This window comes from Gossypium arboreum, chromosome 1 (assembly GCF_025698485.1).
Source record: "Gossypium arboreum isolate Shixiya-1 chromosome 1, ASM2569848v2, whole genome shotgun sequence".
Classification (NCBI taxonomy): Eukaryota; Viridiplantae; Streptophyta; class Magnoliopsida; order Malvales; family Malvaceae; genus Gossypium; species Gossypium arboreum.
Window position 1 is genome coordinate 103,623,078 of NC_069070.1, and position 26,571 is coordinate 103,649,648.

The following is a 26,571-nucleotide window of genomic DNA, read 5'->3' on the forward strand; positions in this document are numbered from 1 at the left end:
AGATGTTATCACTGGTACATTTTGATCCAGGTTCCATTGTAACACCCCTCACTTGTATTCAACGCCGGAATAGGGTTACAGAGCATTAACAGACTTATAAAACAATTAAACATCCACTTAGCATGCATTTTCACAATTTAAGCATTCATCACTCAATGTCAATCATTTTGTTCCTAATACGAGCCTACAAGGCCCTAAACATACATTAGGAATGGTTTGGGACTAAACCGATAAATTTGAAACATTTTGAACACTTAAGAATTTTTCTCAAAAATAAGGGACACATGCCCGTGTAGCTAGGCCGTGTGTCAACAGACACACCTGTGCCAGAGGCCGTGTGGGCATTCGAAATGAGAGCATATGGCCATGTCTCAGCTCATGTCTGACCCCATGTAACTCTCTGACTTGGGTCACACGGCCAACATACACACCCGTGTGCCAAGTCGTGTACTGGGCCATGCCAAAACTGTAGGGTATACTGACTTATGCCACATGGCCAAGTCACACGCTTGTGTGTGAGGCCGTGTGGAACGTACTGATTTGGTTTCTAAAACCACACCAGGGGATACAAGACCGTGCCATATAACCATGTGTCACACACAGTTGAGACACACGTCCGTGTCTCTGCCCATGTGGACAAAAATAGGCTATTTACCAAGCCAATTTGCCACCCTAAAAACATATACCTACACCACAATTCAAAGGCACCAACGCAAGGCATATAGGCATTAAATCAATCTCATATCAAGCATATTCCATACCATTTCATTACCCATCAATACAAATCACTATCTACCACATTATGCCATCTAATTTTATACCTAATTCACATATACAATTCAATTAACTATACATTCCCAAATATGCATCTTTTAGCCTAGTTTCACAAACAAAACAATGTCCAAAAATTCATCCACAACCATCAACCAACTCATTACACAAGACATAAACATATATATGTACATGCTTCAACCATACCAAAATAACCCCAAATAAGCCATTACTCAAGGTTAATATACAAACCAATTCAATTGGCCAAAATCATTACCAAAACATAACCAATATGACATAAAGTCCCTACACATGCCATATACTTAAGATACCAAAGTTCATAGGTACCAAAAGATAGGTGGATAGTGTGAAGCAAACTCCGACGATCCCCGAATCCGAGCTAGTTTTGTAATCACTATAAAACATAGAAAAATAAACAATAGCTTAGTAAGCTCATATGAAATAAACTCAATATAACCACAAACACATCATTTATAAATACATGTATTATATCAATTTCCAAACCTTTCAATTACTCATTCACAAAACAACATATTTTCTTCACCATTTTCTCGATTCAAAGCTAATATGATTTATACACATATTTGTACCATCTCGTACCAATTTCATTCCCAAACTCATCATTCATTTACCCATTGAACCATTCGAAATAGCATTTGGATACTCAGGAGTCTCGCACACTAAGTACTTATACCATGGCCCGAAGCCAAATCAAGGTAACTTATATCCAAAGTACTGATATCATGGCCCGAAGCCAAATTAGCCAATATTCATGGACCGAAGCCAAATTGGTATAACTCGTACCTGAAGTGCTAATATCATAGCTCGAAGCCAACTCAATGTATCCCCTAATCGCACCCGAAGTGCTAATATCATGGACCAAAGCCAACTCAATGTATCCCCTAATGACATGTCACTAGGATCCTAAATTATTCCAAAGGTTCAACCGGGATTTTGAATGCCGAATTACTATTGAGTCAATGTCAGACTTATCCGAAGTCTCATATTCACAAATTATACAATATCAAAGCATTTAAAATACACTTATAATGAAATTTATCACATACGAACTTACCTCGGATGTGAAAACGATGAAATAAGTCTATTAGTCGATAACTTTAGTTTTCCCCCGATCTAGATCCGAATTTCGCTTTTCTTCATCTAAATATATTCAAAATTAACTTATTTAATTATCTCTCTATTCAATTCAATCCAAAACGCACATTTAAGCATATTTACACATTTGCCCCTAATGTTTTACCACATTTACGATTTAGTCTTTATTTCATAAAAACACAAATTAATGAAATTCAATGTTAACCCATGGTAGCCGATTTACACATTAGTCCTAGCAGCTCATATTTTCCATTTATTTCACATTTTAACCACAAAGTTTCAACATCTCACAATTTAATCCCTAATTTGCATTTTCACTAAAAATCACTTTATAAAACTTGTATAACTCACAACCTCTATCAAGAAACTTCAAATACAAGCTTATTCATTAATGGAAAAATTTAAAATCTTTAAAAATTTTGTAAAATAGTCCCTGGGCTAGCTAGACCTAGTTGCAACGATCTCAAAAACATAGAAATCATTAAAAACGAAATAAAAACGGACTTACGATTGAGTATCAAAGTAACCGAAAGTTTCAAGCCTTAAAATGGCTTTTTTTCATGCTTCATTCGGCTAAAGTAGATTATAATGAGATAAATTTTTGTTTTGTTTTATTTAATTAACCTTATTTGACAAATTATTATATTAACCTTAATGATAAAACATTTATATCATCCATTTCATGTCCATTAATGACCATTTACTTTAATAATGGTCCACTTATCACTTAAGGACCTCCATATTTAATAATCATAGTCATTTAGTGCATTAACAAATAGAATTCAACTTTTATGCTTTACGCGAGTTAATCCTTTTTACCGAATTAAGCATTCAAACGATAAAATTTCTTAATGAAATTTTCACACAACCATACTATCATGCCATAGACATTAAAATAATAAAATAATTATTTTGACCTCAGTTTTGTGGTCCCAAAACCACTGTTCCGATTTGACTAAAAACGGGTTATTACAACTCTCCCCCTTAGGGATTTTCGTCCTCGAAAATCTTACCAATGAATAGGTTAAGGTACTGTTTTCTCATAGCTTCCTCAGGCTCCCACATAGCCTCTTCGACACCGTGACGTTTCCACAAGACTTTCACTAAAGCCATGCGTTTATTTCTCAGTTCTTTAATCTCTCGAGCCAAAATTCTGATCAGTTCATCATTGTATGACATATCGGGTTGAATTTTGATCTCTGACGGAGAAATCACAAGTGATGGATTAGATCTATATTGGTGCAACATTGATACATGAAAATACAGTCTATATGCCACTGACCCTATTCTTTCAATGATCTCGTATGGCCTGATGAAATACGGACTCAATTTGCCTTTGCGACCAAATCGTAGTATTTTCTTCCACAGAGATACTTTCAAAAATACTTTATCATCGATCTAAAATTCAATGTCTTTCCGTTTCAAATCCGCATACGATTTCTGTCGATCAGAAGTTGCTTTCAAACTGTCGCGAGCCACTTTCACTTTCTCTTCTATTTCTCGAATCAAATCAATCTTGTGAATCTTTTTCTCACTCAACTTGATCCAGTACAACGGAGTTCGACATTTGCGATCATACAAAGCTTCGGACGGTGCCATTCTTACGCTCGATTGAAAACTGTTGTTATACTTACATTCTACCAACGGTAAATATCTCTCCCAGTTGCCTTCAAACTCTAAAACACAACAGCGAAGCATATCTTCGAGAATTCGAATTACTCTTTCGGATTGATCGTCAGTTTGCGGGTGAAATGCTGTACTAAAATTCAACTTCGTACCTAGAGCTTCTTGCAATTTCTTACAAAATCATGATGTAAACCTCGAATCTCTATCCGAAATAATCAAAATCAGCACCCCGTGCAATCTAACGATCTCAACAATGTACAATTTAGCTAATCTATCAAGTGAATAATCTATAAGTACTAGTATAAAATATGCCGATTTCGTCAGTCGATCAATGACAACCCAAAAAACATCTTTCTTTTTTGGAGTTAGGGGTAATCCCGATACAAAATCCATCGTAACTCTGTCCTATTTTCACTCGAGTACCATCACAGGCTATAGCAGTCCCGAAGGCACTTGGTGTTCAGCTTTGACTTGCTGACAAATCAAACATCTTGATATAAATTTAGATATGTCTCGTTTCATACCCAACCACCAATATAACTATCTTAAATCATTGTACATCTTAATACTTCCAGGATGAATAGATAAACAACCACTATGTGCCTCGTGTAAAATTTTCTGAATCAACTCTAGATTTTTCGATGCGCAGATTCTATCTCGGAACATCAAACAATCATCGAATCTGGTTTGATACTCTGAATCACTTGCCGACTCGCATTACACTCTTTTAGCTTGCAATACACTATCACATTTCTAAGCTTCAAAAATTTGCTGAAGAAATACTAGTTTAGCCTTTAACTCAGCTAAAATAGAACCATTATCAGATAATGTCAACTGTGTATTCATTGCTCTTAAAGTAAACAAAGATTTTCTACTCAAAGCATCTGCGAATACATTCGCTTTTCTCGGGTGATAATCAATCAATAACTCGTAATCTTTCAATAGCTTGAGCCATCTTCGTTTTCCTAAATTCAGATCTTTTTGAGTCATAATATATTTTAAGCTTTTATGATTAGTAAAGATATGGCATTTTTCATCGTACAAATGATGACGCTAAATTTTCAATACAAAAACTATAGCATCCAACTCTAAATCGTGCGTCGGATAGTTCTTTTCATGTGGCTTCAATTGTCTCGAGGCATAAGCTATAACTTTTCCTTCTTACATCAAAACACAACCCAAACCATTCAATGACGCGTCGCTATAAACCACGAATTTTTTACCCGACTCAGGTTGAGCCAAAATTAGCGCTTCGATTAACAATGCTTTCAACTGCTTAAAACTCTATTGACATTTCTCGGACCACTCGAATCTCACATCTTTTTGTAATAATCGAGTCATCCGTGTAGCAATCATCGAGAACCCTTTTACAAAATGCCAATAATAGCCAGCTAATCTTAGAAAACTTCTAACTTTGGATACATTCCTCGGTGGTTTCCAATCAACAACTGCTGAAATCTTACTCGGATCAACTCGTATGCCTTTCGCTAAAACAATATGTCCAAAAATCTGACTTCTCAGAGCCAAAATTCATATTTACTGAATTTAGCATACAATTGCTTATCTCTCAAGCACAATCCTCAAATGCTCGACATGCTCAGACTCATCTTTAGAATAAATCAAAATGTTTTCAATGAAAACAATAACAAATCTGTCTAAATACGGTCTAAAGAGCTGATTCATCAAATCCATAAAGGCTACAAGAGCATTAGTTAATCCAAAAGGCATAACGAGGAATTCATAATGTTCGTACCTCGTTCTGAATGCATTTTTTGGCACATCTGAATCTTTCACTCGTAACTGATAATAACCAGATCTTAAATCAGTCTTTGAAAACACTGTTACTCCTTTCAACTGATCAAACAAATCGTCTATTCTTCAAAACAGATACTTGTGCTTTATCGTCACCTTGTTGAGCTGTCGATAGTCAATACACATTCTCATTAACCCGTCTTTCTTCTTTACAAACAATATTGGCACACCCCAGGGTGAAAAATTAAGTCGTGCAAAACCTCTATCTGTCAACTTTTCAAACTGAGATTTCAACTCTTTTAATTCTATCGGAGCCATTCTGTAAAGAGCTATAGATATCAGCAATATTCTCGGTACCAGTTCAATAGCGAACTCAACCTCTCTAAACAGTGGTAATCCAGGCAACTCTTCTGGACATACATCTGGATATTCACAGACTAATGACACTGATTCTATCTTCATTTCAGACACTTTGGTATTTAGTATATAAGCAAGATAAGCTTCACAATCTTTTCTCACATATCTCTGAGCCAACATCAATGAAATTACTATAGGCAATCTACTTGATTCATCAGATTCAATTCGAATAATTTCACTTTTTTGACATTTCAATTCAATGTTTTTTCGTCTACAATTCACAATGGCATCATGCAGAGTCAACCAATCCATTCCCAGAATCACATCGAACTCATCAAACAAAAAAACATCAATTCAGCCGAAAAACAGAAACCCCGAGTCATTAACGGACAGTTCTTGTAAACTTTATCAACTAGAACATACTTACCAAAGGGTTTGATACTTTAATCACAAATTCAGTAGACTCAACAGGAAAACTTTTACTAAACACTAAATTAATATAGATATACGAATGAGTCGAGCCAAGATCAATCAATGCAATCACATTAGTGCTGTAAAGAGAGAATGTATCGGTAATAACATCAAGGGACGATGCCTCTTTGCGAGCACAAATAGCATAGGCTCTAGCAGGTGCTCTGGCCTCGGATCTCACAGTTGAGTCCTTTAACACTCCTTTTCTACTAGACACATTTCCCACATTCCTCAGTAGTCTACCTCTCGCAGTCGTGTTGCTTGATCTTGCATTCTGAAATTTATCTTTCTCGAACAACTCTGGGCAATCTCGAATAAAGTGATCTGGCGAACCACATTTGAAACAAGCTTTTTTACTCTTATTCCAGTACTCTCCAAAATGTTGTCTCCCATATTGTTGACACTCGGGTATATTGATTCTCACACTGCCAACACTCGAGATGGAAGTTACTTGAGCTTTAGGACTCACATGTTGATTTCTACGATCTCTATTCTGGTATCTCACTGATGTATTCGATCGACTATAAAAATATTGAGATTTCTTTGATAAAGAATGATAAGGTTTATTCATCGGTCTTTTTCTCGAATCTCTAGCCTCTGAATTAGCTTTTCTCTTTTCTCGGCTAAAGTCTTCAGCTTTGCAAGCCCGGTCAACTAACACAACAAATTTTTTCAAATATAAAATTTCGACCAAAATTTTAATATACTCGTTCAACCCATCAACAAACCACTTAAACATGATTTCTTCATTAGAAACATACTCCCAAGCATACTTACTCAATCGTACAAATTCTCTTTTGTACTCGGTTACAGTCATACAACCCTATTTTAGTTTTAAAAACTTTTTATGCTTTTGATCTAAAAACCATTGACTTATTTATTTCTTCTGGAACTCAGTCTCAAAGGACTCCTAGGTAACCCGTTCTCTAGGTACCATAGATACTAGAGTATTCCACTACTGGTATGCAATGTCCCTCAACAGTGATACAACACATTTTAAACACTCAGCCGGTGTGCAAGAAAGCTCATCAAACATTTGAATTGCATTTTCAAGCCAAAACTCAGCTCTCTCAGGATCATCGTCAACAATAGTTCTGAACTCTTCAGCCCCATACTTTTTAATTCTATCAACATGTGGCTTATTTAATCATAGAGGTTCCAAACCTTGAGGAGTTACGGGAACTTGTTGGGGAACAAGAGGCTTCTTTAGCATTTGGAAAAAGGCTTCTTTAGCATCTCCTCCGTGACTACTCGACACAGGTCTAAAATCAGCTGGTACTATCCCTTAAGTGGGAACTTGCGTATTACTTTCAACATCATCAGCTATAACTCGATTGGGACCCATTTACTATATGAAAACACATTTTAAAATGTCAGGAGTCATCACACTATCACATTTTATATATGGCATGTATAGCTAGACTCTCACATACACTACATTAGTCCTAGAATTGACTAAACTGTAGCTTTGATACCAATAAATGTAACACCTCTCACCTGTATTCAACACCAGAATAGGGTTACGGAGCATTAACAGACTTATAAAACAATTAAATATCCACTTAGCATACATTTTTACAATTCAAGTATTCATCATTCAATCTCAATCATTTTGTTCCCAATATGAGCCTACGAGGACCAAAACATACATTGAAAATGGTTCGGGACTAAACCAATAAATTTGAAACTTTTTGAACAGTTATAAAATTTTCTCAAAAACAAGGGACACATGCCCGTATGGCTAGGCCATGCGTCTCACACGGCCAACAAACATGCCCGTGTCATTAGCCGTGTAGACATTCAAAATGGGAGTACATGGCTGTGTCTCAGCTCGAGTCTGACCTCGTGTAACTCTCTGACTTGGGTCACACGGCCAACACATATGCCTGTGTAGCTTGCTCTTGTGCCCTAAAAATGGCCACACACGCCTGTGTGTGAGGCCGTTTGAAGCATACTGACTTGGTTTCTAAAACCACACCAGATGATACACGGTCATGCAATATAACTGTGTGTCGCACACGGCTGAGACACACGCTTGTGTCTCTACCCGTGTGGACAAAAATAGGCTATTTACTAAGCCAATTTGCCACCCTAAAAACATGTACCTACACCACAATTCAAAGGCACCAACGCAAGGCATATAGGCATTAAATCAATCTCATATCAAGCATATTCCATACCATTTCATTACCCATCAATACAAATCACAATCTACCACAATATTCCATCTAATTTTATACCTAATTCACATATACAATTCAATTAACTATACATTCCTAAATATGCATCTTTTAGCCTAGTTTCACAAACAAAGCAATGTCCAAAAATTCATCCACAACCATCAACCAACTCATTACACAAGACATAAACAAATATATATACATGTAACCCCCAAACCCGGCCCAGACGTCATGGTCGAATTTGGCGATATCACATGATAAGGTGTTTGAAAACTAAGGTTTTACGATAAATCCATTTCTGTTTAATTACTTTTCTTATATCTTTTTAATTCCAAAATCCTTACTCGTTCAATTGATTATTTTAAACATAATTCGTTGCGGAAGCTTTTAAAACCATTTTGAGTAAATTGTGTGTTTAGAGAAAACTTTGCCTTTTTAAAAATCGAGTTTTCCTACATCTAGTAGATATAAATCCATAAAAAATAAATAAAAACCAAATTTAAGCAAAAGTCCCAAAAAGTCCCCAAATTACATCCAAATAAACCACTGTAAATAAAACCACAAATCATAAATTATAAATCATAAAAGTCCAAAAACTGTGGTCATCATCGAGTCCTCTGCCGCACCGACCCATCTAGGTCTGGGGATTACCTGTACAAATAAAATAGATAGGGATAGTTGATGTAAACTCAGTGTGTAATTTTCATAAAAAACATGCATATAGCCAAGCAACAGTGATCAGTCAAACACAGTCTAGGCCTATGCCCGTTTCAGTTTAAGTAGCAGTTTGGGCCTTAACCCATTTCAGTTTTAGTCTCAGATAGGTATCAGATATGCATTAGGGCCTAAGCCCATCACAGTAACAATATCAGATATACATTAATCAGTAAACAGAATCCTACCCAACCAGCCTCTACACACCATCTTCGTCCATCCCTACACTCTATGTGGGGTTTAAAAGACCCACCCATCCTTACACTCTGAGTAGTACCAAATGCAGCTCATAATTAGTAAATTGTAGCTGAGTTGCCAGATAATAGGCTTGAGAGCCTTTCAATACATTTCCTCCAAATATCAACATCCTAACCCAATGCAATGCAACATACGTATATGACATGCTAATACATGAATATCAGTTATACATACATTTTTGTATTCCTTCATATAATCATCATGCTCAATACACACATCATACATATAGTTCATGCATTTAAGGGTCTAAGTAGTGCTTATCGACCCTACGGCAGGTTCATAGTCGACTTGGGTGACCTGTGCAACCTTAGAACACATTTCAGTTAAATTGGCTCACATGCCCATGTGGCCTGCCCGTGTGGGCCCACATGACCCAATTTAGCCTTGGCCACACGCCTGTGTGGACTACCTGTGTGGGCCCATACGCCCGTGTGGTCCACACTGCCCAAATCAGTCTAGCTCGTGTGTCGCACATGACCTACTTAGCCATCACACATCCATGTCATGTGCGCACGGCCTAGCCTCATCGATTACACACCCGTGTTATGGCACACGGCCTACCACACGGGCGACCACACACCTGTGTGACGTCGATAGTGGGGTTTTTGGTTTTCTTTGAAACCCCATTTTTTATGTTTTTAGGTACATACATGTATCATTTTCAGCGTGTAAGCTCTCCTAAGCCTCCAAAACCTAAAAATTGACCAATGTAACACTCAATTAAACACTTATTTCGTCATTCATTCAAGTCTATCGAAATCTATCATCGGTAATCTAACGAAACCCTTACCGTCAACAACTGAGTTATTGTCAAACTTATACGAAGTCTCGTATTCACAACTTATACAATATCAAAGCATTTAAAATACACTTATAATGAAATTTATCACATACGAACCTACCTCAGATGTGAAAATAACGAAATAAGTCGATTAGTCGATAACTTTAGTTTCCCTCGATCGAGATTCGAATTCCGCTTTTCTTGATCAAAATATATTCAAAATTAACTTATTTAATTATCTCTCTATTCAATTCAATCCAAAATACACATTTAAGCACATTTACACATTTGCCCCTAATGTTTTACCATTTTTACAATTTAGTCTTTATTTCATAAAAACACAAATTAATGAAACTCAATGCTAACCCATGGTAGCCGATTTACACATTAGTCCCTAGCAGATCATATTTTCCATTTATTTCACATTTTAACCACAAAGTTTCAACATCTCACAATTTAATCCTTAATTTGCATTTTCACTAAAAATCACTTTATAAAACTTGTATAACTCACAACCAACATTCATAATCTATCAAGAAACTTCAAATAAAATTCAAAATCTTTAAAAATTTTGCAAAATAGTCCCTGAGCTAGCTAGACCTAGTTGTAACGATTTCAAAAACGTAGAAATTATTAAAAATGAAATAAAAAAAGACTTACAATTGAGTATCAAAGTAACCGAAAGTTTCAAGCCTTAAAATGGCTTTTCTTCATGCTTCATTCGACCAAGGTAGTTGATAATGAGATAATTTTTTATTTTGTTTTATTTAATTAACCTTATTTAACAAATTACTAAATTAACCTTAATGATAAAACATTTATATAATCCATTTCATGTCCATTAATGACCACTTACTTAAATAATGGTTCATTTATCACTTAAGGACCTCCACATTTAATATTCATAGTCATTTAGTGCATTAAAAAATAGAATTCAACTTTTACGCTTTACGTAATTTAATCCTTTTTACCGAATTAAGCATTCAAGCGATAAAATTTCATAACGAAATTTTTACAAAACTATACTATCATGCCATAGACATTAAAAGAATAATAAAATAATTATTTTGACCTCGATTTTGTGGTCCCAAAACTAGTGTTCTGATTTGATTAAAAATGGGCTGTTACATCCATGCATTCATATATATGCACAAAATTTGTGTTTGTTAAAAATATGATCGTTGAATTCACCGAAATTATGGTTAAAAGTTTTAAACCCTTTGGGTTAGCATGTTATGATGGATAAATTTTGTAAAAAATTATCATTGATGATAGAGGGTTATTGTTTTCCGGTTAATTTAATGTTGTTGCCTTTTGATGAATTTGATGTAATATTTGGAATAGATTGGTTAACTCAACATGATGCAGTGGCAAATTGTAAGCATAAATATTATATTGAAGTGTCAGAATGGTGAGTTGCTCCGGGTTGAATATGAGAAACTGGATGGGTTGTCTAATGTGATTTCAGCTTAAAAAGGGTATGAGGCTTATCCTGCTATTATACTAGATACCAAGGTATCAGAGTTGAAAATCCAGCCGGTGCCGGTTGTTTGTGAGTTTCTTAAGGTATTTCCAGAAGAACTACCTAGTTTACCTCCAACTAGAGAGGTGGAATTTTCCATAGACCTTGTGCCAGGGACGACGCCAATATCTATAACACCATATAGAATGACTCCTGCTGAATTGAAAGTGCTAAAGGTACAGTTGCAAGAGTTGATTGATACAGGAACTGCCCGACCTAGCTTTTCACCATGGGGTGCACCGGTATTGTTTGTAAAGAAGAAAAATGGATCATTGAGATTATGCATCGATTACAGACATCTTAATAAAGTCACAGTAAAGAATAAGTACCTACTGCCTTATATAGATGACTTGTTTGATCAATTAAGAGGTGTCACTGTATTTTTGAAAATTGATCTACGATCTGGTTACTACCAGCTATGAGTAAAAGATTCAGATGTGCTGAAGATAGCTTTCAGAACTAGATATGAGCATTATGAGGTTTTGGTGATGCCATTCGGATTAACAAATGCCTCGATGGTATTTATGGATTTAATGAACAGAATTTTCAGACTATACCTGGACAGGTTCGTGGTTGTTTTTATTAATGATATTTTGGTTTACTCTCGGGATGTGAATGAGCATACTGAGCTTTTGAGAATTGTATTGCAAACTCTGCGTGAAAAACAGTTGTATGCTAAATTCAGTAAATGTGAATTCTGGCTACCGGAAGTTACTTTCCTTGGACATGTTGCATCTGTAGAGGGTATTCAGGTGTATCCGAGCAAAATTTCAGCTATTGTAAGTTGGAAGCTGTCGAAACCATTCTTTTGAAAACGGGGATCAGCTTTGTTTGAAAGTGAAAATTAAAATGGGAGTCGCCACCGATCTTTTATTACGTGTGATCGGATCACCTTTGTTTTAACAAATCAATTTTAGTTTACTAAAACAGGGCCTTTGGTCTACGAAACTTGAGAGAATGAGTTCGGGAGTCAATTACGTGCGAGGAAAGATTAGCACCCTCGACACGCCCAAAAATTGGTACCGAATTGATTAGTTTGTGTCTTAATGTCGAAAATTAAAAATCGGGAAGGGACTTGAAATACGATCTTTTCTATTAATACTGATTTTAAAATTCTTGAATTGGCTTAAATCGATTTGTTTAAAGATTTCATTATCTCGAGATATCGGAGTATCACATCTCGTAAGTTAGGACACAATACCATGAATTCCCGAGCACAAGGTCGTCTTTTAATTTATATTGGAAATCCGTGTATTTCAAAACTCAAAAAGATATTTAGCTATTTAGAACCAACGAGAGAACCGAAACCCCGTAAGTTAGGGCACAATTCTTCGACGTTCCAAAATGTGAAACATTGCCTTATTTATTGAAATTAATAAAAACATGAATAAAAATCTTTAAAGTAATGAACAACAGAATGATATAAAATGGGCGAGAGACAAAAAATAAACGAGTTGGAAATACATTGAAACAAATAATAAATATGACAAAAATATTAAAACAATAACAATGCATGCGATATATTAAACGTAATAATAGCATCCAACGTGAAATAAAAACAATGAATATATACATAATAAAGATATTGAGAGTATGTACGTAAAATATATATATATATAAATAGTAATAGTGTTAGAAACATACTATATATAGTGTTTGAAGTATCTACATAAGATAGTAAAAATATATAACTAGTAATGTTAAAATATATATAATATATACATATATATATATAAAATAAATATTGAAAATGTATGTACACGATTATATGAAAAATATATACATAATAATATTAAAATAAAATAATAAATGATGACGGTGAAAATAATAGGTATAGTAATAAATATAATGATATATGAAAATAATACTATGTATAAAAGTATATATATACTGTATAATAAAATGTATATACTAGTATTAACAATATAATAGGGATAAAAATAGATATAATAATAATACATACATAATATGGTATTAAAAGTATTTACATAGCATTTACATATTAGAAACAATAATGTTAAAAGTACCTATTAATAATATTATATAAATATAATAATAATAAAAATAATAATAATAATAATAATAATAACAATAATAGCAATAATAGTAAAAATAGAAAAGAAAGTATGACGTAATAATGAGGTAAGGAAAATAAAATATAATATATTAGATATATAAATATAATAGTAAATATAATAATGTTAAAAAATACCATACGTAAAGAGTATATATAAACATATATAATAAAATATACACTAATATTTATAAATAATAATAGTAATGTAATAATAATAATAATAATATTAAGTATTGTATAAATAATATGTACATAACAGTAATAATAATAAGTAACAATAATAATAATAATAATATAGAAATTCAAAAAGTAAACATAATATAATGATATTAAAATAAAATATACACTAATATTTATAAATAATAATAATAATAATAATAATAATAATAATAATAATAATAATAATAATAATAATAATAATAATAATAATAATGATGATAATAATAATAATATTAAGTATAGTATAAATAATATGTACATAACAGTAATAATAATAAGTAACAACAATAATAATAATAATATAGAAATTCAAAAAACTAAACATAATATAATAATATTAAAATAAAATAATTTAAAAATACTATGTAGATATAAATGCATATCGTATGTAAATAAAATATACACTAATATAATAATAACGATAATTGAATAATATTTAAAATGGAATAAAATAACAAAGATAATACGAAAATAAACTAAAATCTAAAAAGGACTACATTTTGAACAAAAACAAAGTTTTGGGGTAATTTTAAAGAGAAATAAAGAAAAAGGATCAAAATGCTACACGCGCATAACCTGGGATGACTAAAATAGCAAATATTCCTTCCCATCAAAACACAATATATCTGTGGGGACTAAATTGAAAAGCGCGACAACTTCATTGGGGCAAATTTTAAAATAAAAAAACTTGACTGCAAAAGCTTGAAAACGCGGAAGGGCCGTACGCGCAAATTCCCCCTTTTCCAAAAACACGCGGATCCTGAGGCGGGTCGGGTCGGGTCGGACCGGGTCGCATCAAAACGACGTCGTTTTGGGGTTAAATGGCAGCCCCCAAAACGACGTCGTTTTGGGAGGCTATATAAAGGCCAAAATTAACAAAAAAAATCATTTGGTGAAGAGAGAGAAACAAAAAGGGGAGAGAAGAAAGAGAGAAGGGAGAGGGAGGAAGACCTCCGGCTATGGACCGGTCACCGGTCTGATCGCCGGACCGTGGCCGGTCGCCGTCACCTTAAGGTTTCGGCTACTGTTTTGGCGTTTTTGACTCTTTTTCTTTGGACTGCTTTGTTTATTTTTGTGTACTAACACATTGTTCGGCTTTTATTTCAAAGATCTGATATTTTTTTCTCAAAACAGCCCCCCTGTACATTGATCTCATTTTGGCTTTTATAGCCTTTACAAGTTCTTTTTCTATTTTTTTACTATTGTTGCGTGCTTGCTTCCTTCTTCTGTCTTTGCAGGTGCGGTGGGAGTGTGTGATGGTGCTGGTGGCAGATAACATGGGAGATTGGGGAGAGGCAAGTGGTTGAGTCAGCCGAATTTAGGGACTAGGGTTTTGGTTGGGTTAGCTTCGGGTTAGGGGTAATAGTTGTAAATGGGTCAAGGGATTTGGGTGTAAATGGGCCATTCGGGTTTGAGTAGTTAAAAGGGGTAAATGGATTTAATGTGAATGGGCCCAAAATTGGCCTATAACAGTTGCCCCTCTTTGCTCATTGTCGTATAACGGGAATAGAGCAAAGACACAAAGAAAGGCCAATTTTGCCTAATCTCGTCGAGTTTTGACTTCTTTGGTGCTTCTCTTGTTCATGTAGTCTCTTTTCAGTCCACCCTATCTTGTAGCTTTGGTTCAATCTATTGCATCTTTGGATATATGCCTTGTAGCTTTAAACTATTCCAATGTAACTTCAAGGATATAAAATTTGTAGCTTTGATTTGCTTCACTGCATCTTCAGGAAGGTGAGATCTACAACTTCAATCTGTTCTTCTATCGCTTAAATGAGGTAAGGTTTGTAGTCTTTTCTTCTGCGACTTCAGAAAGGCAAGATCTGATGTCCTCGATTAACTCCGCTGCAACTCTCGCAATATGAGTTGAATTTCTTTCTTTCTTTTTTTTTTGAAAGGCAGAAATTGGAAAGCAGAAATTGAAAATACCTCAGCGTGCCCTGACGCTCAACTCACCTCTCGCAATATGAGTTGATTTTTTAAAAACAGAAATTAAAATTACCTCAGTGCGTCCTAAGGCTCAACTCACCTCTCGCAATGAGTTGATTTTTTTGAAAGACAAAAATTGAAAATACCTCAGCATGTCTTGAGGCTCAACTCATTTCTCGCAATATTAGTTGATTTTTTTGAAAACAGAAATTCAAATTACCTCAACATGTCTTGAGGCTCAACTCATTTCTCGCAATATGAGTTGAATTTTGAAACATAAATTAAGAAACAAAAATTTCCAATACCTCAGTGTGTCCTGAGGCTCAACTCACCTCTCGCATTATAAGTTGATTTTTTTTGAAAGATAGAAATTGAAAATACCTCAACATGTGAACCGAGGCTCAACTCACCTCTCGCAATATGAGTTGATTTTTGAAAACATAAATTGAAAATACCTCAACGTGTCTTGAGGTTTAACTCATTACTCGCAATATGAGTTGAATTTTGAAAACAGAAATTGAAAATACCTCAGCATGTCTTGAGGCTCAACTCATTTCTCGCTATCTGAGTTGAATTTTGAAAACAGAAATTGAAATTACCTCAACGTGTCTTGAGGCTCAACTCATTTCTCACAATATGAGTTGAATTTTGAAACATAAATTAAGAAACAAAAATTGCCAATACCTCAGCGTGCCCCGAGGCTCAACTCACCTCTCGCATTATGAGTTAATTTTTTTTTTGAAAGATAGAAATTGAAAATACCTCAGCATGTGAACCAAGGCTTAACTCACCTCTCGCAATATGAGTTGATTTTTGAAAACATAAATTGAAAATACCTCAACGTGTCTTGAGGTTCAACTCACTACTTGCAATATGAGTTGAATTTTGAAAATAGAAATTGAAATTACCTCAGCGTGCCCTGAGGCTCAACTCGCCTCTCGCAATATGAGTCGATTTTTTTTTTGAAAAACAGAAATTGAAAATACCTCAGCATGTCTTGAGGCTCAACTCATTTCTTGCAATCTGAGTTGAATTTTGAAAACAGAAATTGAAATTACCTCAATGTGTCTTGAGGCTCAACTCATTTCTCGCAATATGAGTTGAATTTTGAAACATAAATTAAGAAACAAAAATTGCCAATACCTCAGCGTGCCCCGAGGCTCAACTCACCTCTCACATTATGAGTTAATTTTTTTTTTTTGAAAGATAAAAATTGAAAATACCTCAGCATGTCTTGAGGCTCAACTCATTTCTCGCAATCTGAGTTGAATTTTGAAAACAGAAATTGAAATTACCTCAACGTGTCTTGAGGCTCAACTCACCTCTCGCAATATGAGTCGATTTTTTGTTTGAAAAACAGAAATTGAAAATACCTCAGCATGTCTTGAGGCTCAACTCATTTCTCGTAATCTGAGTTGAATTTTGTAAACAGAAATTGAAATTACCTCAACGTGTCTTGAGGCTCAACTCATTTCTCGCAATATGAGTTGAATTTTGAAAATAGAAATAAAAATTACCTCAACGTGTCTTGAGGCTCAACTCATTTCTCGCAATATGAGTTGAATTTTGAAAATAGAAATAAAAATTACCTCAACGTGTCTTGAGGCTCAACTCATTTCTCGTAATATGAGTTGAATTTTGAAAATAGAAATAAAAATATCAAAATACCAAAACCTGTTATCTGGTGGAACTCAGGTGTCTTTTCCTTTGATTCAGTACAACTATCATCACATCTTCTTGCTCTATTGGAGTATCTGTAGATGTCATGCATGACGTTATCATGATATGCACATGTTTGTCTTGAATGATTTTATGCCTGCATGATTATGCTATGAGCTTTAGGCATGTTTGTCGTATGTCCTTCTTCGTCATGATTTTTGCGATGACATGTATTCATTACTTCGGCTCTTGACTTTCTCTTTAGGCCCTGTACCCGTCCTCAGGCTTCACGAACAGTCTGCATTTCTCAGTTATCACTCTCTTGCCCCTGGTTGAACTTTGTCCTTGCTTTGAGGCTCTTGTACTTATCAAGTTCTTATCCAGGTAGTGCTTAACATTTCTTTTGTTTAGAGTATGTCATTTCACTATTTATTATGAAAATAAACGACATAATGAGATGCATGAAAATGGTCAGGTAGGGACAAAAGGATACCTTACATTTATTTATTTCAAACGTGGCAAACAAAGAAAATTAACCAATGATAATGAAAAAATGTCATAAAGAGAAAAGGGATCGCATTCAATGGATACAAATGCTCTAGATATTCAACACACGAGCTCTTCCACGTTTCTTATCAAGAATCTTTTTGAGCATGGCTTCTGTAGAGGATTTTGAGCTACTGAAAAATGCTTCAAATACTGTAGTCTCGCTGTTTAACCCACCGTTCAACCGCCTTGCTCTTTAAGCCCGGGTTTGCTTCATTAGAATGCCCTTTCGGGTTTTCATCCTAATCTTTTGTGTTAATCAAGATGCCTTTTTTGGGTTTTCACCTTGATCTTTTTTTTTTTCTTTTTAGGCATAATATTTCTTCATAGCATCTGAGTTCACTGGATTCGATAACTCCTTCCCATCCATCTCAGTGAGAATCAAAGCTCTGCCCGAGAATGCCTTCTTTACGACGTATGGTCCTTCCCAATTTGGTGCCCATTTTCCTCTTAAGTCATTCTGTATTGGGAGAATCCTTCTCAGTACGAGTTATCCTTCATGGAATTCTCTTGGTCGTACTTTCTTGTCATGGGCCGCAATCATTCTCTTCTGGTACATCTGTCCGTGACAAATTGCCTTTAAACATTTTTCTTCAATGAGGTTTAACTGGTCATATCGAGCTCGAACCCATTCTGCTTCCTCTAGTTCTGACTCTATTAAGACTCGTAAAGAGGGGATTTCAACTTTGATGGGTAGCACAGCCTCCATTCCATAGACCAGAGAGAAAGGAGTTGCTCTTGTAGATGTCCGTACAGATGTGCGATATGCATACAAAGCAAATGGTAGCTTCTCGTGCCAGTCTTTATATGTCTCGGTCATTTTCCCAATAATCTTCTTAATATTCTTGTTGGCCGCTTCAACAGCTCCGTTCATTTTCTGGCGATAGCGCGATGAGTTATGATGTTTTATTTGAAATTGCTCACACACTTCCTTCATCATCTTGTTGTTCAGATTCAAAGCGTTATCTGAAATGATTCTTTCAGGCAAACCATATAGACAAATGATTTCCTTTTTAAAAAATCTGCAAACCGCAGTCTTTGTCGATTATAAACGAAGCGACTTCTATCCATTTTGTGAAGTAATCAATAACCACAAAATGAACCAAAGGTCCATTAGAAGCTTTTGGGAAATTGGCCTATAACATCCATGCCCCACATAGAAAAGGGCCATGGAGAAGCCATGACATGAAGGGGCGAAGGGGCTACATGAATCTTATCGCCATAAATTTGACATTTGTGGCATTTTCTTGCAAAAATAATACAGTCACTTTTCATCGTCAGCCAGTAGTAACCGGGTCTCATAATCTTCCTGGCCATAGTGAAGCCATTGGCATGTGTCCCACAAATTCCCTCGTGGACATCTTCAAGTATTTTTCTGGCTTCAACAGCATCTACGCATCTCAAGAGTACCTGATATTTTCCTCTTTTGTACAGGATATCCCCATCAAGAACGAATCCAGCTACCATTCTTCTAATTGTCCTTTTGTCGTTCTCATTTGCTTGTTCGGGATACCTTTGATTCTTGATATATTCTAAGACATCATGGAACCATGGTCATCTATCTGGTTCTTTTTCAATGCTGAAACAATGTGCAGGGACTTCATATATGCTCATTTGAAGAGGCATTATTTCTGTTTTTCTGTTTGCTTTGAACATTGAAGCCAAAGTGGCCAAGGCATTAGCCAATTAGTTTTCTTCTCGTGGGAGGTAATTAAAAGTTATTTCTTCGAATTCTTTAATCAACTCTGCCACTAGATCACTGTATTTAACCAGTTTCGAATCTCTCACCTCCCAATTTCCACGGATTTGGTAAATCACCAAGGCTGAGTCTCCGTATACCTTTAAAGTTTTGACGTTTCGTTCAATAGCTGCACGAAGTCCCATGATACATGCCTCATATTCTGCTATGTTATTGGTACAGAAGAAATTCAGCTTGGCAGTGAGTGGGTAATGGTTCTCTTCTGACGATACTAAGACTGCTCCAATCCCATGCCCCAATGCGTTCGATGCACCATCAAAGCTCATCTTCCATGACTTCTTTTTTGATGACTCGCCCTGTTTTTATGTAATGCACATCAAATCTTCATCCGGGAAATCAAATCTCAATGGTTCATATTCATCCATTGTTCGGGTTGCTAAGAAGTCAGCTATTGCACTCCCCTTTATCGACTTCTGACTTACATAGGCAATGTCGTATTTCGATAGGAGGATCTGCCATCGTGCTATTCTTCCTGAGAGTGCCGGTGATTCCATCATGTATTTTATTGGGTTCAGCTTTGAGATTAACCATGTCGTATGATACAACATATATTGCCTGAGTCTCCGAGCTACCCAAACTAGAGCACAACAGTATTTTTCAATGGACGGATACTTTGCCTCATATTCAGTGAACTTTTTGCTGAGGTATTAGATCGCCTTTTCTTTCTTTCCTGACTCGTCGTGTTGCCCTAGAACGCAGCCCATTGAATTTTCAAACACAGTCAAATATAATATCAATGGTCTTCCTGGAGTTGGCGGTACTAGCACTGGAGGACTAGACAAATATTGTTTTATCTTATCAAAGGCCACCTGGCATTCCTCATTCCATTCTCCCGGGTTATGTTTTCGAAGAAGCCGAAAGATTGGGTCGCATTGGTTGGTAAGTTGAGCGATGAATCGGGTGATGTAGTTTAACCTCCCTAAAAATCCTCTGACTTCCTTTTGCGTGCGCGGAGGTGGTAACTCCTGAATGGCTTTTATTTTATCTGGATCAACTTCGATACCTCTTTCACTGACAATGAAGCCTAGCAACTTTCCCGAGGTAGCCACAAACGTACATTTGGCTGGATTAAGCTTTAGCTGAAGCTTTCTCAGCTTTCCGAACAATTTCTTGAGGTTCACTACATGTTCTTCTTCGCCTCGGGACTTGGCAATCATATCGTCAACTTAGACCTCTATTTCTTTATGCATCATGTCATGGAATAGCGTCACCATAGCCCTCTGATATGTTGCCCCAGCATTCTTTAACCCAAATGGCATTACTTTGTAGCAGAACGTTCCCCACATCATTATGAAGGTAGTTTTCACCATATCTTCTGGGGCCATTTTGATCTGATTGTACCCCGAGAATATGTCCATGAAGAAAAATAACGAATGTTTTGCCATGTTATCCACCAATGTATCAATGTGCGGTAAGGGAAAATTATCTTTAGGACTTGCTCGATTTAGGTCACGATAATCCATACACATTCGTACTTTGCCATCTTTCTTTGGTACCGGGACTATGTTAGCCACCTATTCTGGATATTTGGAGGCTTGTAGAAAGCCAGCATCAAATTGCTTCTTAACTTCTTCTCTTATTTTCAACAACATCTCAGGTCTCATCCGTCTTAGCTTTTGTTGAATGGGCTTGCATTCTGGCTTTAATGGGAGCTTATGGACCGCTACATCTTCATCCAATCCTGGCATATCCTGATATGACCATGCGAATACATCTTTGCACTCGCAGAGCAAAGCAATCAAATTATGCCTAGTGCCCCCTGAAATAGAAGTCTCAATCTTCACTTCTTGCTTCCTTTCTTCAGTTCTCAAGTTTATTATTTCAACATATTCTTGATGAGGCAAAATCTGTTTATCCTCTTGTTCCACCATTCTTAGCAAGTCAGGAGATGAGACATAGTCTTCAGCATTTTCTTCGGCTTCGAATTCTCCTAAACAAACAGCCTTCTCAAAATCCATTTCAGGACTCGTAACGGGTTTGTTCATGCTGTTGACATCTAAGCACCTGAAAGTTGAATGAAAAATGAAACTATAGAGGGGCATCCCAGTATTGGAACCAACAAACAAAATGTTATGGCATGACATGAGGCAAATGTAATGATAGCCTATGAAAAGAGAAAATGATTATGAAATTAGTGATAATGCAAAAGATCGTGACAAAATGCATCTTCATTGATATTCATTTGAATGATAAAGAGCGAATGCAAGCTCTTACAAAATAATTCTATTATGTCTAAGGACACAATAGAATATTAATAGTTGAGCATTACTCTGAAGACTTATAAACTACAAGAAGGTCCTCGGCAGTCCAATTGTTCAACATGAAACCCGAGGGACAACGGCGTATCCTTGAGATATCGTTACTTGTGTCAACTCCTTTGTCAATGACATTTATACTGATGTTCTGAAAACCCTTTTCGATCATTAACATTGTGCCTTGTGCATTATCCTGCCTTGGGTATATCATTCCCGCAGACGTAAATGTTCTTGACAAAGGAGGGAATTCCATAGGCTCACGTTCTGGTTCTCGGCCTAAGGTTCTCGCGATCCTTCTTTCTTGATCTTTCTTCCACTGTCTTCTTCTTTGACGCATGTCCGGCTGGAACCCCAAACCGTATCGGGCCTTGTGGTGCACTAGTTTTAGAGCCCTGACTATTCTTTGCAGATATCTCCCTAAACCTCTTCTCGCTCGAGCTCCCCTTCCTACAGTCAACTTGACACCCATTCTAGTATTTCTTGACAATTTAGGCACGGGAATTTTGTTTTCCTCAGTGACGAATGTGGCATTGACGAATTCAAGGGATCGGAAGGAGCATTCCACTGCGTCCTTGCTCACTTCAAGGTATGGCGCATCAGTAGAGATAGATGCGACAATGTCTTCTTCTCCCTCGACAGTGACCAAACAGCCATCCATGATAAACTTCACCTTTTGATGGAGGGATGATGGGACCGCTCCAGCAGAATGGATCCAGGGTCTTCCCAAAAGGCAGTTATATGAGGGTGTAATGTCCATGACTTGGAACTCGACATCATATATGTAGGGACCCACTTCCAGAGGGATCTCAATCTTTCCTATGACTTCACACCTTGTCCCGTCGAACGCCCTTACCATAAAATGACAGGGCCTTAAATGGGATAGATCCATCGAAATTCTGGAAAGCATGGCCAAAGGCATAACGTTGAGTGCCGACCCATTATCGATAAGTACGTTCGGTATTATGTAGCCCTTGCAGCGAGTCGTAATATGCAGTACTTTCACTGAGCCTCTACTGTTGGGTGGTATTTCATCATCACTAAAAGAAATGAAATTATCCGCGTTTAGATTATTCACCCATCTGTCAAGCTTCTCAACGAATATATTATTTGGCACGTAAGCTTGATTCAACACCTTCAACAAAGCGTTCCGGTATGGCTCCGAGTTTAACAGCAGAGATAAAATTGAGATTCGTGCTGGTTGCTCATTCAATTGTTCCACCATATTGTATTCACTGTGTTTGATAAATTTCAAGAACTCTTGTGCTTCCTCCTCATCCACAGGCTTTTTAGTTTCTTGCACCGGTGGAATTTCTTGCTCGACTTCGGCCTCATGCATCACTGCTTTCCCTATTTGCTTTCAGTCACTGTTCTTTTTCACCGGTTCGATCTCTTTCGAATAACATCTTCCACTTCGGGTAAAATGACCTACCTCTCCAACATCTCCAGTTATGGCTTTGAGCTTTTCATATTCCGGTGTAACGATATTAATGTCATATTTCCATGGTACGGTTTTGTCGTCCTTGTACGAGAAAGGAGACGGTACTTCGATTATCATTTTTGGTTTCACCAGCTCTTTCGTCGCGTCGTAATAAATTACTAACGGTCGATCCGTGCTATAAGGGAGACCTGATGACTGGTTGTCAGAGGTGCATACTTCTCTTTCGTTGGTCTCTTCCCTCTTGTTAAGTACCTTAATCTCCTTATTATCCATCCAGTCTTGAAGCAATCTTTTAAATTCCTCACACGACTGAATGTCGTGTCCTACAATTCCATGAAAATTGCAAAAACTTTGACCTTCTTCTCTGAGAATTCTATCGGGGTGACAAAGCAATCTTTTCTTAACCAGTACCCCCCAGATTTTCTGCAGAGGCGTCCTTATTCCCGAAACACATCTTCTGACTTTCCATTCGTCCTCTTTCCCTACTGTGCTCACATTCCCTTCAGCATGGTTAGGGAACGGGTTCCCAATTGCGTTACTGGCACTATCGAATCATAGAATACCCGCATCAATGAGTCATTGAACTCTCCTCTTAAAGGCTAGGCAATTCTTCGTGGAATGCCCCTGGTTCCCCGCGTGGTATGCACAACTAGCGTTTGGATCGTACCACTTTGGGTATGAAGGTTTAAGGGGTGCCATGTAATAGGGAGAAATCAGCTGTTTCTCCAAAAGTTTTGGGTACAATTCCCCATACGACACTGGGATAGGAGTAAATTGCGGTCTCTCGGGATTAGGCCTTGCTGGTCTTGGTTCGTTTCTGGGCTGGCTTTGAGTGGGTACCGTGTTTTGTGGGAATATGGTGACGGGTCTTTAGTTGTTCATGGCGTATACGGGGTAGGAAGGAGGTGATGCTTGGTAGTAAGGGGTTTGAGGGGGATAATAGAAATTTGGAGGTGGATAACTTCGAGGTAGGGGTTGGTTTGGATATGGATTAGGGGCATAACGGCTTTCCATTCCCACCATGTGGGCTTCTGGTTCTTTCTTCTTCATAGGCACTGTCTTTTTTGAACCTTCTGAACCTTCCATTCTACCACTCTTGACGGCGTTCTCTATAAGCTTACTGGATATTACAATATCTGCGAAGTCCTTCGTGGCGCTTCCCACTAGTTTGTCATAAAACGATGTCTTTAAGGTGTTGATAAAAAGGACGGTTATCTCTGTTTTCGTTAGTGGGGGTTCTACTTGGGCTGAGACGTCCCTCCATCTCCGCGCATACTGTCTAAAAGTTTCTGACGGCTTTTTCTCCATCATTTGTAAAGTCATCCAATCAGGTACCATATATGATACATGCTTGTACTGCTCACAGAATGCCGACGCCAAGTCTTTCCAAGATTGGATCCTTTCCTTACTGAGCTGGTTGTACCACCGAAGAGCCGATCCTACTAGACTATCTTGAAAACAATGTACAAGTAGCTTATCTTCATTCACGTAACCGGTCATTTTTCGGCAAAACACGACAAGATGTACTTTTGGACATCTTGTCCCATCGTACTTTTCGAAATCAAGCACATTGAACTTCGGAGACAGGATTAGGTCAGGTACCAAACTGAGTTCTTTAGCACCTAGTACCGAGAAGACTTCAGTGCCTTCTATTGCCTTTAGTCTTTCTTCCAAACTCCTATACTTCTCTTGAGCCTCGTGATCATCTATTTTCAACTTGGCTATTTTGACTGGATCATCTAAATCTGGAACTACAGGATTGGCAGGGGTTGCTCCGGGATTTGACATAAATGTTCCTTGCCCTAGATGAGCAAATGGCATAGGTCGTTGTTCCAAGCCTGTAGATTCCCCTTGAATATACCCTCTTTGTGCTACGTGGGCATGTGGTAGAGTGAATCCTGGGGGGTAGAGTGGATTCTGGTCATGATTAATTCTTGATTGAGGTTCCATACTATCGGGGTTCTACATGGGTCCTTTTCCTTTGACCAAAACTGACATCATCTCCATCATTCTAGCCATTTGATCCTTTTGTTCAAGTGATTCCTCTCGAGATCTTACTATCAAATCCCTCGTTTCTTGCTATGACTTAGCCAGTTGTTCTTGTAATTCCATTTGAATTCTTTCCACCCTCTCAATCCTTTCGTTGAATTCGGCCTCCATTACTCTATCTTGTCAGCGCGTTCTATACGAATGAAGTGGTTCCAGTCTTGTGGTATTACAACTGCAAATTGTATGTTTTAACCTTAGCGAATAATTATGGGACATGCACATGCAATGAATGAATGCAAAAAGAGGCGTTGATTCCAATTCAATTTCATTAGAAGAACTTTACTAGAAGAAAAATTTCTTTAATAGAACGGATGATTACATATATGACTTCGCCCTAATGCCCAAAGTCTTAACTTTCCTAAGAAGCTAAGCTAAGCTTCAGCCTCGGTTTGATTCTGACTCATACTCCATACTCAATATATCAGCCTGAACTGCCAAGGTTTGCAAGTGATCAGCTACCTCCCGAACCTAAGCTATAGCTTCGCCTATGACATAATCTCTATCTCTAATCTGATTTTGAGAGTGGTGAAGCTATTCTCTGTAATGGTCGTTGTTTGTCTCAAGAAGTTCCACTCGACTTTTGCTATCTCGCAGTGCGGTCTCGAGTTCTTCTATTTTCCCTTTCAACTCTTCGATCCTACTCAGACTAGCCTTCAGTTTAATTATCGAATTATGGCTACGATGTTGCTGAAGTAATCTTTCCAATTCAGCCACCCGAGCTCGTAACTTCTCCTTTTCGTTTTGGGTTTCTAACAAACTCTTCTTCAGAGTGTCCTCTCGTACTCGGGCATCTTGAAACCTTTTCTCCCAATGGTCGGCTCTAGTCTTTTCCTCTTTAATCTCTTGACGCCATTGTTTCGACGTTTTACCTAATCCGACAGTTTTTATCGTTATACGAAGCTTCTTGTAATCGGTTTTCAGACTATCTAAATCTTCCTCGGACTTGTTCTTTCCTTTCCTTAACTTCTCAGCCTCTAGCTTGTGGATATCGACGTCTAACCCCAACTTCATTTTATCTTCTTCTAGCTGCTCTATCTTCTTCCCCAACTCCGAGTTTCTTTTCTCAAAATC